Genomic DNA, 12,555 nt, shown 5'->3' with positions numbered 1-12,555 from the left:
TCTCAATTGCTCTTTATCCTTAGGAGCAGGTGCAGACCTAATTATATCTAATAAGTCTTTCTTAGGTTAAATCCCATGTTCAGATAAAGAGTGACCAAGGAATTCCACTTCCTTCACAAGAAATTTACATTTTTCCTGTCGTAATGTCAGGCCATTCTCTGACAATCTATCCAACAGCATTTTCAAGGTGACGTTATGATTTGCTATAGAATCGCCAAAAACAAGAATATCGTCTTGGAAGAACATAACATTTTCCAAACCCTTGAAGATGTTGCTCATCATTCTCTGAAAAACGCTTGCAGCAGATGCTAACCCGAAAGGCATCCGGGTAAACTGATATGTCCCTTCCATAGTGATGAAGGCTGTGAGAGCTTTGGATGCAGGATGGAGTCTTATCTGATGATAAGCATGTTTAAGATCTAACTTAGAGAAGTACCTGGCCCACTTACACAACAAGATTAACTCACTAATATTAGGCAAAGGAAAGTTGTCAGTCACAATATTTTGGTTTAACCCCCTCAAGTCCACACAAAACCTTAACTTTCCATCTTTCTTTTTGGAGATAACAATGGGCGACAGCCATTCCGAGGCCTCCACAGGTTCAATGACTCCGCTATCCAACATTTCATGGAGAAGTACTTTGACCTCTCCCCTGACCGACACTGGCACCTTCCTGACCTTATGTTGTACAGGGATAGCCCCATGTTTCAATTTGATCTCATGTACATAGCCCTTCAGTACCCCCGTTTCTTCTCTAAATACCTCCTTTGCCCCACGCAGGATATCTTCTAAAGAGACATCATCAATGACCATTACTTGACTTGGAGCGCATGGATTAATAGTGATACGGAGATCAAACTGATGTCGCCATCCTAAAATGGGAGGGCCAGACTCGGCTACATAGACTTTGTCAATAACCTTCCTCCCATTAAAAGCTATCTCTGGAAGCATATAACCAACAATATCAATTTGTTCACCCTGATAGCCAGCAGGGTTGATGTCTTTAGGTAACAATCAAGTTGAAGGCCACTTGAGAAGAAACAGATTTTTAGGGATTATTGTGTATAAGGAACCAGAGTCCACCATTAATTCTACAGGCATGTTCTTAATGATAAACTCAGCTTTAGGTCTTTGCATTCTCCTTACACCCACCTCACCACTGTCAGACTCAGACACACAAAGAACTCTCTCAACTTTATCGCTCATTAATGAGCTTCCTACCTCATCGACAACCACAGCTACTTTCCCTATGGCCACTTCCTTTTATTTGCAGACCCTAGCAAATTGTCCCTTTCGTCCACATCACAGACACTCCTTCCCAATGGCAAAACTATTTTTTTAATCAGAAGAGTGATACTTACTACCATACTTAGAACACGTTTTATTGCCCGACCTACTGACACCAGAGAAGCCATTATTGAACCTTCCCCACGACGATCTAGTAGTGACGCCAACATCACCCTCGATAGATGTTACTTCATCAGAATATTTGGCCTCCCTCCTTTCCATCTGTTTCATACATGACTCAGACTCCTCAACCACCTTTGCAATCTCTATGGCGTCCTTCAATTTAGGATCTTTTGCTGCCCACAATCTTTCCTGCATTTTTCTACTTCTGCATTGTACGATGAGCTGGTCCCTAATTAATTCTTCAGTCATAGTCCCAAATTTACACTTAACCGATAGCTCCCTCAAGCGAGTAACAAATTCATCCACAGATTCACCTTCCTTTTGAGACTGAGTGTAAAACTTAAATCTCCGCATGACTACATTTTCAGTTCTGGCAAACCTCAACTCCAACCTATGTCTTGCTTCTACAAATACATCGTCAATTGGTTGCCCAGATTGATCACACGCTTTAGGTAAATATTTACACACACGATGACCTTCATTACCCAAGAAACTAAGCAAAATGGCCCTTTTTCTATTGGAAGAGAATCCAGAACCATCCAAAGCTTCAAGGTAACTATCGAATATTTCTATCCACTCCTCCCATTCTATTGGTGGGCATCCTGGGTGCATCTAAAACAGAGGTGGGGAATTGACCGCTGCAGCTGGATTATCCATATTGCCTTTAATGTCGAAGTCACGAAAAAATGTTTTTTATTTTTTTTTATTCAAAGCCAGGTGTGCCCATCACCGCAGAAGGCACAATAAAAGGTGAAAACTGTAGTGAATTTGGTAAACCAGGTGTGCCTATCACCGTTGAAGCCATGGTTCGAAGTCTAACTTTGTTCGGAGACTGTTGGCGATTTCGCCATCATTAAGCACATACTATGCATATGAAATAATGTCAGTTTTCCCAAAGCTGGAAGATGGCTGCCAACGTTGCGGGATGCATGCCCGGTTGCTTAGTGTGAGAAAGTAGCCTCTTTCTAGCCTTGTTACCCCCACTTTTGGCCTGTTTGTGAGTATATGTCAGAGTGTTTTCACTGTCTCACTGGGATCCTGCTAGCCAGGGCCCAGTGCTCATAGTGAAAACCCTATGTTGTCAGTATGTTTGTAATGTGTCACTGGGACCCTGCTAGCCAGGACCCCAGTGCTCATAAATGTGTGGCCTATATGTGCTCCCTGTGTGGTGCCTAACTGTCTCACTGAGGCTCTGCTAACCAGAACCCCAGTGGTTATGCTCTCTCTGCTTCCCAAATTTGTCACTAACAGGCTAGTGACTAAATTTACCAATTCACATTGGCATACTGGTACACCCATATAATTCCCTAGTATATGGTACTGAGGTACCCAGGGTATTGGGGTTCCAGGAGATCCCTTTGGCCTGCATCGTTTCTTTTGCCACCCATAGGGAGCTCTGACAATTCTTACACAGGCCTGCCAGTGCAGCCTGAGTGAAATAACATCCACGTTATTTCACAGCCATTTACCACTGCACTTAAATAACTTATAAGTCACCTATATGTCTAACCTTCACCTGGTGAAGGTTGGGTGCAAAGTTACTTAGTGTGTGGGCACCCTGGCACTAGCCAAGGTGCCCCCACATCATTCAGGGCAAATTCCCCGGACTTTGTGAGTGCGGGGACACCGTTACACGCGTGCACTACACATAGGTCACTACCGATGTGTAGCGTCACAATGGTAACTCCGAACATGGCCATGTAACATGTCTAAGATCATGGAATTGTCACCCCAATACCATTCTGGTATTGGGGTGACAATTCCATGATCCCCCGGGTCTCTAGCACAGTGCCAGGGTACTGCCAAAATGCCTTTCCGGGGTCTCCACTGCAGCTGCTGCTGCTGCCAACCCCTCAGACAGGTTTCTGCCCTCCTGGGGTCCAGCCCTAGCCCAGGAAGGCAGAACAAAGGATTTCCTCTGAGAGAGGGTGTTACACCCTCTCCCTTTGGAAATAGGTGTGAAGGCTGGGGAGGAGTAGCCTCCCCCAGCCTCTGGAAATGCTTTGAGGGGCACAGATGGTGCCCATCTCTGCATAAGCCAGTCTACACCGGTTTAGGGATCCCCCAGCCCTGCTCTGGCGCGAAACTGGACAAAGAAAAGGGGAGTGACAACTCCCCTGACCTGCACCTCCCAGGGGAGGTGCCCAGAGCTCCTCCAGTGTGTCCCAGACCTCTGCCATCTTGGAAACAGAGGTGTTGGGGGCACACTGGACTGCTCTGAGTGGCCAGTGCCATCAGGTGACGTCAGAGGCTCCTTCTGATAGGCTCTTACCTCTCTTGGTAGCCAATCCTCCTAACCTTGTAGCCAAACCTCCTTTTCTGGCTATTTAGGGTCTCTGCTTTGGGGAATTCTTTAGATAACGAATGCAAGAGCTCACCAGAGTTCCTCTGCATCTCCCTCTTCACCTTCTACCAAAGGATCGACCGCTGACAGCTCAGGACGCCTGCAAAACCACAACAAAGTAGCAAGACGACTACTAGCAACATTGTAGCGCCTCATCCTGACGGCTTTCTCGACTGTTTCCATGTGGTGCATGCTCTGGAGGTAGCCTGCCTTCACCCTGCACCAGAAGCTCCAAAGAAATCTCACGTGGGTCGACGGAATCTTCCCCCTGCTAACGCAGGCACCAAAAGACTGCATCATTGGTCCTCTGGGTCCCCTCTCATCCTGACGAGCGTGGTCCCTGGAACTCAGCAACTCTGTCCAAGTGACTCCCACAGTCCAGTGACTCTTCAGTCCAAGTTTGGTGGAGGTAAGTCCTTGCCTTTCCACACTAGACTGCATTGCTGGGTACCACGTGATTTGCAGCTGCTCCGGCTCCTGTGCACTCTTCCAGGATTTCCTTCGTGCACAGCCAAGCCTGGGTCCCCGACACTTCTTCCTGCAGTGCACAACCTTCTGAGTTGTCCTCCGGCGTCGTGGGACTCCCTTTTGTGACTTCGCGTGGACTTTCCTTACAAGTGCCTGTTCAGGTACTTTTGCGGGTGCTGCCTGCTTCTGTGAGGGCTCCCTGAGTTGCAGGGTGCCTCCTCTGTCTCGTCCTCCAAGTGGCGACATCCTGGTCCCTCCTGGGCCACAGCAGCACCCAAAAACCTCTACCGCAACCCTTGCAGCTAGCAAGGCTTGTTTGCGGTCTTTCTGCGTGGGAACGCCTCTGCAAGCTTCATCACGACGTGGGACATCCGTCTTCCAAAGGAGAAGTCCCTAGCTCTCTTCTTTCTTGCAGAACTCCAAGCTTCTTCCAACCGGTGGCAGCTTCCTTACACCCCCAGCTGGCATTTCCTGGGCTCCTACCCACTCTCGACACTGTCGCGACTATTGGACTTGATCCCCTTGTCTTACAGGTACTCAGGTTTGGAAATCCACTGTTGTTGCATTGCTGTGTTTGTTCTTCCTGCAGAATCCCCCTATCACGACTTCTGTGCTCTCTGGGGGTAGTAGGTGCACTTTACACCTACCTTTCAGGGTCTTGGGGTGGGCTATTTTTCTAACCCTCACTGTTTTCTTACAGTCCCAGCAACCCTCTACAAGCTCATATAGGTTTGGGGTCCATTTGTGGTTCGCATTCCACTTTTGGAGTATATGGTTTGTGTTGCCCCATACCTATGTGCTCCTATTGCAATCTATTGTAATTCTACACTGTTTGCATTACTTTTCTTTCTATTACTTACCTAATTTTGGTTTGTGTACATATATCTTGTGTATATAACTTATCCTCATACTGAGGATACTCACTGATATACTTTTGGCATATTGTCATAAAAATAAAGTACCTTTATTTTTAGTAACTCTGTGTATTGTGTTTTCCTATGATATTGTGCATATGACACCAGTGGTATAGTAGGAGCTTTACATGTCTCCTAGTTCAGCCTAAGCTGCTTTGCCATAGCTACCTTCTATCAGCCTAAGCTGCTAGAAACACCTCTTCTACACTAATAAGGGATAACTGGACCTGACACAAGGTGTAAGTACCTCTGGTACCCACTACAAGCCAGGCCAGCCTCCTACACTTAGCAACATCAACAACAGTGGAGATTCACTTTAAGATGGCCACCAACGTGCGCGATGCATGTTCTGGTTGCTAAGCGACGTCCACAACAAAGGGGGGTTGCACGCGCTAGTGCTTAGCGTTCATATGCCAATGCCTCCTCAACGCCGCAAGATGGCCGCCAAAGACGTTGGAAGCGTGCGCGAGGCGTGCTTAGGTTGCTAGGCAACATAAACAGTGCATTTGCGGAACGGCTTGCGCTTTTAGTAAAATGACCCCGCGAAGTCAATAAAAAAAAAATACGTACAGTCAGTAAGTCCTCGCACAACGATGACAGGATACACCGATAGTGTGGAGTCGGCAGGTACGATAAATTCAGTGGGTCCTAAGCATCCACATTGAGTTATGATCAATCGCCTTGGCTTGCTGACATGAACTCGTCGCCAAAATGAAGTAACGGAGGCATAATCCAAACTCGGAAACAGGTACACACGTTTATTAGCAAAGAACCTCAATCGTGGTTCTTTCTCTCCCAAGGTCAGCAAGCAACTCGCCCAGAGAGAGAACGCCTCGAACAACATTCTATAATCACTTTCCAATACAGGTTTGTCTCGAGGCCAACATTATGTTGAAACCTCGAGACACATTACAACACTTTCCTTGCTGAGTTACTCGAAAGACTTTCTTCTGAGTATGAGCCAGAAGGGCTTGTTTCCTTGTACACAGGTGGGCGGAAAGGACCTCCTTGACCATTCTAATAGCACTTGCCTGGGCTGTGGGTTTTAGATTCCTTTTTGTTATGGTGAGGAGGCAGTATCTATGGAGGAGGTGGTACCTACAAAAGGTAACACAGCTCTACCTGTAAGAGAGGGCATTGTTGTGACCAAACCTCCGAAGAAAAAACTTGAAGGAGTCCTAATAAATGCCCTAATCAAGCACAACACAGAATTTGCAGATTTGGTGCTCACATGGGATTTGGATTGGGCTTGGAGACATGGGCGAATGCCTCGTCAGTCCCGGACCTGGTGGATGCTATTTCTACAGGTTATACCATTCTCAGATTGGACAGGACAAGGGGGGTGGGCCCTAGCATAGTACATAAACTAAAATATCAGTGTCACATTGAATTGGTCAAGTGTGCAAGTTTATGTGAGGCTTTCTATTTTTCTGTTAAAATCTCAGCTACTGAATCATTTGTTGGCATATTAGTATATAGGCTACCAGAGCCTAGGTCCAGGTTTTCAATTCACTTTGCCAATGTGATTGAACCTTATCTGACCAACAACAAAGTTACCCTTTTGGGAGATTTCAATTTTCATCTCGAAGAGACCAAGTGCACAGACTCTAGAACACTAATAAATACCCTTGTCTACTTGAAACTAGAACAATCGCTACGAGTCCCCATCTATGTAGCAGAACATATCCTGGATGGGGTTTTCTCCAATGATGCTAGGTTTTTGGTGCAGGAAGCACTACCACTAGCGTGGTCAGGTCATCTGGCAATAGTCTTCGGTTTGGAACCATCTTCACTCTAGATTAATAATTCTGTATTCGCCACCATGACCCGGACAATAAACTGAAAAGGGGTATAGGCAGCATCTTTTTCAAATATTTTAGGTTGTACCCCTCACTTAGTGGTGGACTATGCGGATTCTGGAGTTAGGAAAGCAGTAGAATGGCTTACCACTGCAGCAGAGGTGGTTGCGCCACTTAACAGCAGTAGCACTCGTAGGAAGGAAGCTACAGCCTCCTGGTTTACCGAAAGGCTGAGGCTACTGAGGCAAGGGTGTATACACAAGAGCACCGCTGGAGGAAGCTATATAAGGAGCATAACAAAATTGTTTACAAGAACCTCATCAAAGAATATACACTCTATTAGAGGAGAAAATCTCTCTTTTTTCACAAATAAAATTCAATCTGTTAGTTCCTCCAAAGAACTTTTTAAGCTGGTCCAGCAACTTGCATCCGCTAACGCATCCTCGAAAGTTGAGGGCTCAACCGAGTTTTGCAACAGGTAGGCAGGATTCTTTCAGTTCAAGCTGGTAAACGTCGACAAATAATTAATGTCAGATAAGCAAGAGGAGCTTCCTGACTGTCACAGCTATGCCTCGCAGCAGCAAAGTGGGCAAGCGGGTAGGGAGGGGGAGGAGGCACAGCCTATCTCTTTATTAGAATTCCCCCCATATCTGTGGAGGAGATAGAGGCTTATTTTTGGAAGTTGAAGACAGAGGCCCGTATTTATACTTTTTTAGCGCCGCATTTGCGTCGTTTTTTGACGCAAAAACGGCGCAAACTTGCAAAATACCATTGTATTTTGTAGGTTTGCGCCGTTTTGCGTCAAAAAGCGGCGAAAATGCGGCGCTAAAAAAAGTATAAATACGGGCCAGAATCTTCTTTAGATCAATGTTCCCCCAAGGTTTTCCAATTGGTGGGCAGTACATTAACTCTGCCTTTCACTGCTGCATGAATAAAGCAATTATATCAGGGTGTTATCCACTGTTGTGGAAAGAGGCAGCAGTCAGGCCACTCCTCAAGAAACCCAATCTCTATTGCTGCGAATTGAAGAACTATCGCCCAAACTTGTTGCTCCCTATACCAGCCAAGATTCCGGAGAAGCATCTTAATCAGCATTTAATGACGCATGCGGAGCAACAGAGACCGTTAGACTACAGGAACCGTTAGACAACCGTTGAGTTTAGAAGCCGACATGGCACAGAAACCGCCTTGATGCCGCAACTGACAGCATTAGGTGGCTGGTAGATTCTGGCCAAGCCACAGTTCTAATCCTTTTGGATTTGTCTGCAGCCTTTGACACCATTTCCTCCTCCTGGCTGATAGGGCATCTACAGGCCCTGGGAACTGGGGGTGTGGCCTTAAAACTGCTGGCATCATTCTTGACGGGCCGATCCCAATTGGTAACCATAGGGGAATTTCGATCTGACCCCTTCTCACTGCTTTGTGGGGTGATGCAGGGCTCCTCCTGAGCCTGACGCTTTTTAATTTATACATTTCTCCTCTGGCCAGACTGATTCGGGCTTCAAGCAGTATCATATTCTGATGATACACAGATTGTATATATCTCAGAGGACTTGGAAGCCACTGCAGCCAATTTAAAAAATGCATGAAAGCAGTGGCCTTATGGATGAATGAGAACTAAAAGTTGAATGGCGAAAAAACCAAGGTACTGTTGTTTGGAAGTCATTAATCAATATGAATCAGAACTTGTGGCCAGAGGAGTTAGGGACATTAGCCACTCCTACGAAGTCAGCAAAAGATTTAGGAATCTGGATGGACACTGAATGAACTTTTGAGTGACAGGTCTCCCACACAGTAGCAACCGGGTTTTGGATTATTAGAACATTATGGAAGATTTTTCCTTATAGCCCTCTTCTGGCTCGGAAACGTGTGGCCCTTGCTCTTATATCATCCAGAATGGATTACTGTAACACTTTTCTACTAGAATCTAACAAGACCACCCTAACCAAATTCAAACTTTAGCAAAATGTCACAGCAACACTGATATTGGAGGTCCCAATATATATGCCTATTTCCAGCAGACTGTACAAGCTGTACTGGCTTTCTCTTCAGAAACAACTGATTTTTAAGGCCATGTGCATTATGCATAAGGCACTATATGGTGCTACGGCGGGGGGGAATTAAAGCCATGTTTCAATGGTATTTGCCACAAAGGTCTCTTAGATCAGCAAAGTAGAACCCAGTTGTTATTCTTAGTGTACAGGAAGAGATGGGAAGGAAGGGCATTTTCGGTGGAATTCCCTCCCCCATCACCAAGCCAGGATCAAATTGCATCTGCCCTTTAGAAAGGCCTTAAAAATCTGGCTCTTCTCTTTGTAATGTCCCGGTTAGTGCCTAGGTTAAGAAGCTGGGATCTGTTTGCAGGGCATTTTGACTATTAACTTTTTGCTAGCTTCTGGAAGGGGATATAGGGATGGGACAGAATAGCTCATGGTTGGCACTAAGCGCCTAGACGCCTTGGGGCATTGCTGCACTTTATAAATGTATCATTCATTCATTCAGCATGGAAAGCAGATTTTGCAGTTGGCCAGGCAGTATTGTGTCACCTCTTTCATTAAGGAACAAGCTGTTTTTCTTTCAAAATTTGATTGCAATATTTTTCAAATAAATGTGTTGCTGTTGCTCTATCACCACTGTTTGGTTTAATTTGGTCTATTACTCCTGGTGGTTCAGGTCTTACTTGATTAGTATTTCTGTAGTGAGTGGTTTTGTCTAACCCTCTGCCGTTTATTCTTTGCTTACTGCTAACTACCCTGATTCAAGGATGTGAATCTATGAAAGATTCAATACTGGAGAAAAAACGAATTACTTACCTGTACATTGTGGTTCTCTATTATTGGTATCTTTCATAGATTCACATGCAACCCGCCCACCTCCTTGTTTTTGGCTCACCACCTTTATACCTCATTGATATATCTTATTACACTTGTGCTCGAAATCTGAGGTATGGTGACTGCAGGGGAAGAGTGGTTCAGGGACTTGCCTCTATTGTCTGTTGTTTGGGTCTATTATGACAATGTGAATTGGTTAACAATGTCAATTGGTTCTTCAATTCTATTAATGTACTTACATAGTACTGCTTGTTTTGAATACCGTGGGACTCCCACCATGACGACAGGGAAGATTCAAGCATGTGACTCTATGGGAGAAATCAATACTGGAGAGCCACAGTAACTTCTTTTTTGCCTGTCACTCATGTTCCAAACACTCATTAACTTCTGTGCCCTTTTCCTTTTTTAGATGAAGTCGTACTCTATTGAACTTGCTTTTAGCCTTATATAGTGAAAATGTAATTATAATACAATTGTTATTTTACATATTCCTAAATATTCTTTGATTAATCATGCCATTTGGTTAACGATTATTTATGGATTTTCATAAAATTGGTGGATTGCATTGGGACGTGTTATTTATACATTAAACTAAGGTAGTTATTCAGGTGGACGGGCCAGTGTACATCACAGAGAAAAAAAAGGTTAGGTGTTTTGAGGAATGACAGCTGTTTAAGAAGATAGAGTGTAACAAAAAGGGAGAAGGAAGTTCATCCACACCAACTCTCCCAGTGTTTGGAGGGAATATTTTGCATATACAAGTGTTTTGCTTACCTAAACTGCTGCTTACTGACTTCATCTAACACAGCTGAAATGGACAATTAGTTCTCAACCTTGCTACTGGAAGAATTTCAAGAGGAGGTTCTAAATGTTGCCATCTATGATTGATCTATAGACCGGGGTGATGTTACCACATCTTTCCTTCAAGAAAATAAAAAACTATGAAACAGTCTTTTTCACCTAAGCGCACCCAAGATTTTAAACTCCCACCACCGATCAGAATGCTTCCCCGCTCCGACTCTTTCAAAAAGGAACCTACGGTTCGTTCCCCATCTCCCCATTTGAAGTCCCTCTAACTCTTGGGCTCCTGAAAGACTTGCGCAAATCGCATCACTCTAAACTGAAATGAGGCTGCTCCCTCCCTTTTTCTGCCCTCTTATGCGGGGATGTAGCTTCAAAGAGGGTGGTTGTGGAATTGCATCCCCTAATACAAGTATTTTCTGGTAAATCTGGTGAATAGTTGGGTACACTGCTTTCAGTCGGGTATGGTGAGGTGTCTGCCAGAATTCACCAGTAATTTTTACATACACACAGACAAAACACACACACACACACCCTCACTCCTCTCTGTTTTGAAAGTCTTCAAAGATGTTGGTTATTTTACAACATATTGTGCTTCCTCTCACTTAGTACCCGGACCAATCGGTGTTCCTCTCCCTTTCCACTGGCTCTTAGGCCCCCCTCATGCACCCTGGTTGCCATGTAATGTATTTTAAAATGATATGCCAACGTGAGTGTTGGAAAATCTGACACTAACACACCCCAGTCTGACTGACCAAGCTACGGCCCCTGCTCTTATACCTCAACCAGATCAAATTATGTTGACTTAAAATGGGACAATGATCTGTTCTGTTATGTTTCTGTTCCAAAGTATGCAAGAGTGTAACCTTATTTAGGGACAATTCGCAGTTTTTAACCATTTATAAGCGCTCTGTCACATTGCTAGATCTGGTTCGCACTATGTAAAACTGCTGAACAGATACTGTTGATAACCCTGGGAAAGGTGGGGGTGTCGAGAGCTGGTGTATGCAGCGCGAGGCTGGCTCGTGATTGACGGTGTAAACCCCTCATCCTGTGGGGAGCGTTCTGAATGGAGCAGAGGCGGGGCCTGTCTTTCTGAGAGAGAGAGTATACTAAATATAGACAGGCAATCATGTGTTGCCATAATGCGTCACAAATCTGAGGCCCGATTTCAGTCAGCTTCAGAGCACGTTTAAAGGTCTGTTGGATCACAGATTCGTTGCACTTTGTTTCCAATTTCTGCCTACTTGATTCTCCTGCTTTTAAATCTCATCCCTCTGGCTCACATCGTCAGAGACTCCCAACCAGGCAATACTGATAATGGTGCCTCAAATGCACAGGTATCTCCCCCTTTATTCTCAGGGAATCAAATGCACAGGTATCTGCCCCTTTATTCTCAGGGAATCAAATGCACAGGTATCTGCCCCTTTATTCTCAGGGAATCAAATGCACAGCTATCTGCCCCTTTATTCTCAGGGAATCAAATGCACAGCTATCTGCCCCTTTCTCCTCAGGGTAGTGCCCTCCCATAGCTGGTTGTGAGAATGTTGTTTGGTCGGTGGTACTTTGCCAGTTTTTGGGTTAATGACTGCACATTTATCCTGGAAGCGATGACTGCAAACCCCCAATATGGGCATGTGCCACTAAGAAGCACTGTTCCCATGAGGACGTTTGGGAAATGTCTGCAAATCCCTGTGGAGAGAGCTGTTGTGTGTGGAGTAAGCTGTCTCGCCATTAATGACAGCGGACCTGGAGTATATGGTACATGGACTCATAGCCATTTTTGCATGCTTTCAGTCTAAAAACAAGGCTAAGCACTCCATGCCCATATTAGGCGTTATTTTTCTGGAGCCTCTGGGCTATTTGCTAGAACACACAAACTCCCTAACGCTAAGAAGTCACTGTCCGGTTTGCTTGCAAAGTCTGAATGGGATGCCCTTTCCCTTTAGTGTTCAAGCCTTTTGTGTCGAAAAGATACTTATTGCTGG

General features: G+C 45.0%; 1 protein-coding gene across 3 annotated transcripts in view; it reads left to right on the top strand.

Annotated features, from left to right (window-relative positions):
* Positions 1–12,555, top strand: part of LRRN2 (leucine rich repeat neuronal 2) — a 378,579-nt gene that overhangs the window by 293,282 nt on the left and 72,742 nt on the right. The gene's annotated exons all lie outside the window — the stretch shown is intronic.

This window comes from Pleurodeles waltl, chromosome 6 (assembly GCF_031143425.1).
Source record: "Pleurodeles waltl isolate 20211129_DDA chromosome 6, aPleWal1.hap1.20221129, whole genome shotgun sequence".
NCBI lineage: Eukaryota > Metazoa > Chordata > Amphibia > Caudata > Salamandridae > Pleurodeles > Pleurodeles waltl.
Note: the sequence above shows the minus strand (reverse complement) of the source record. Positions and strands in the feature narration are given on the sequence as shown.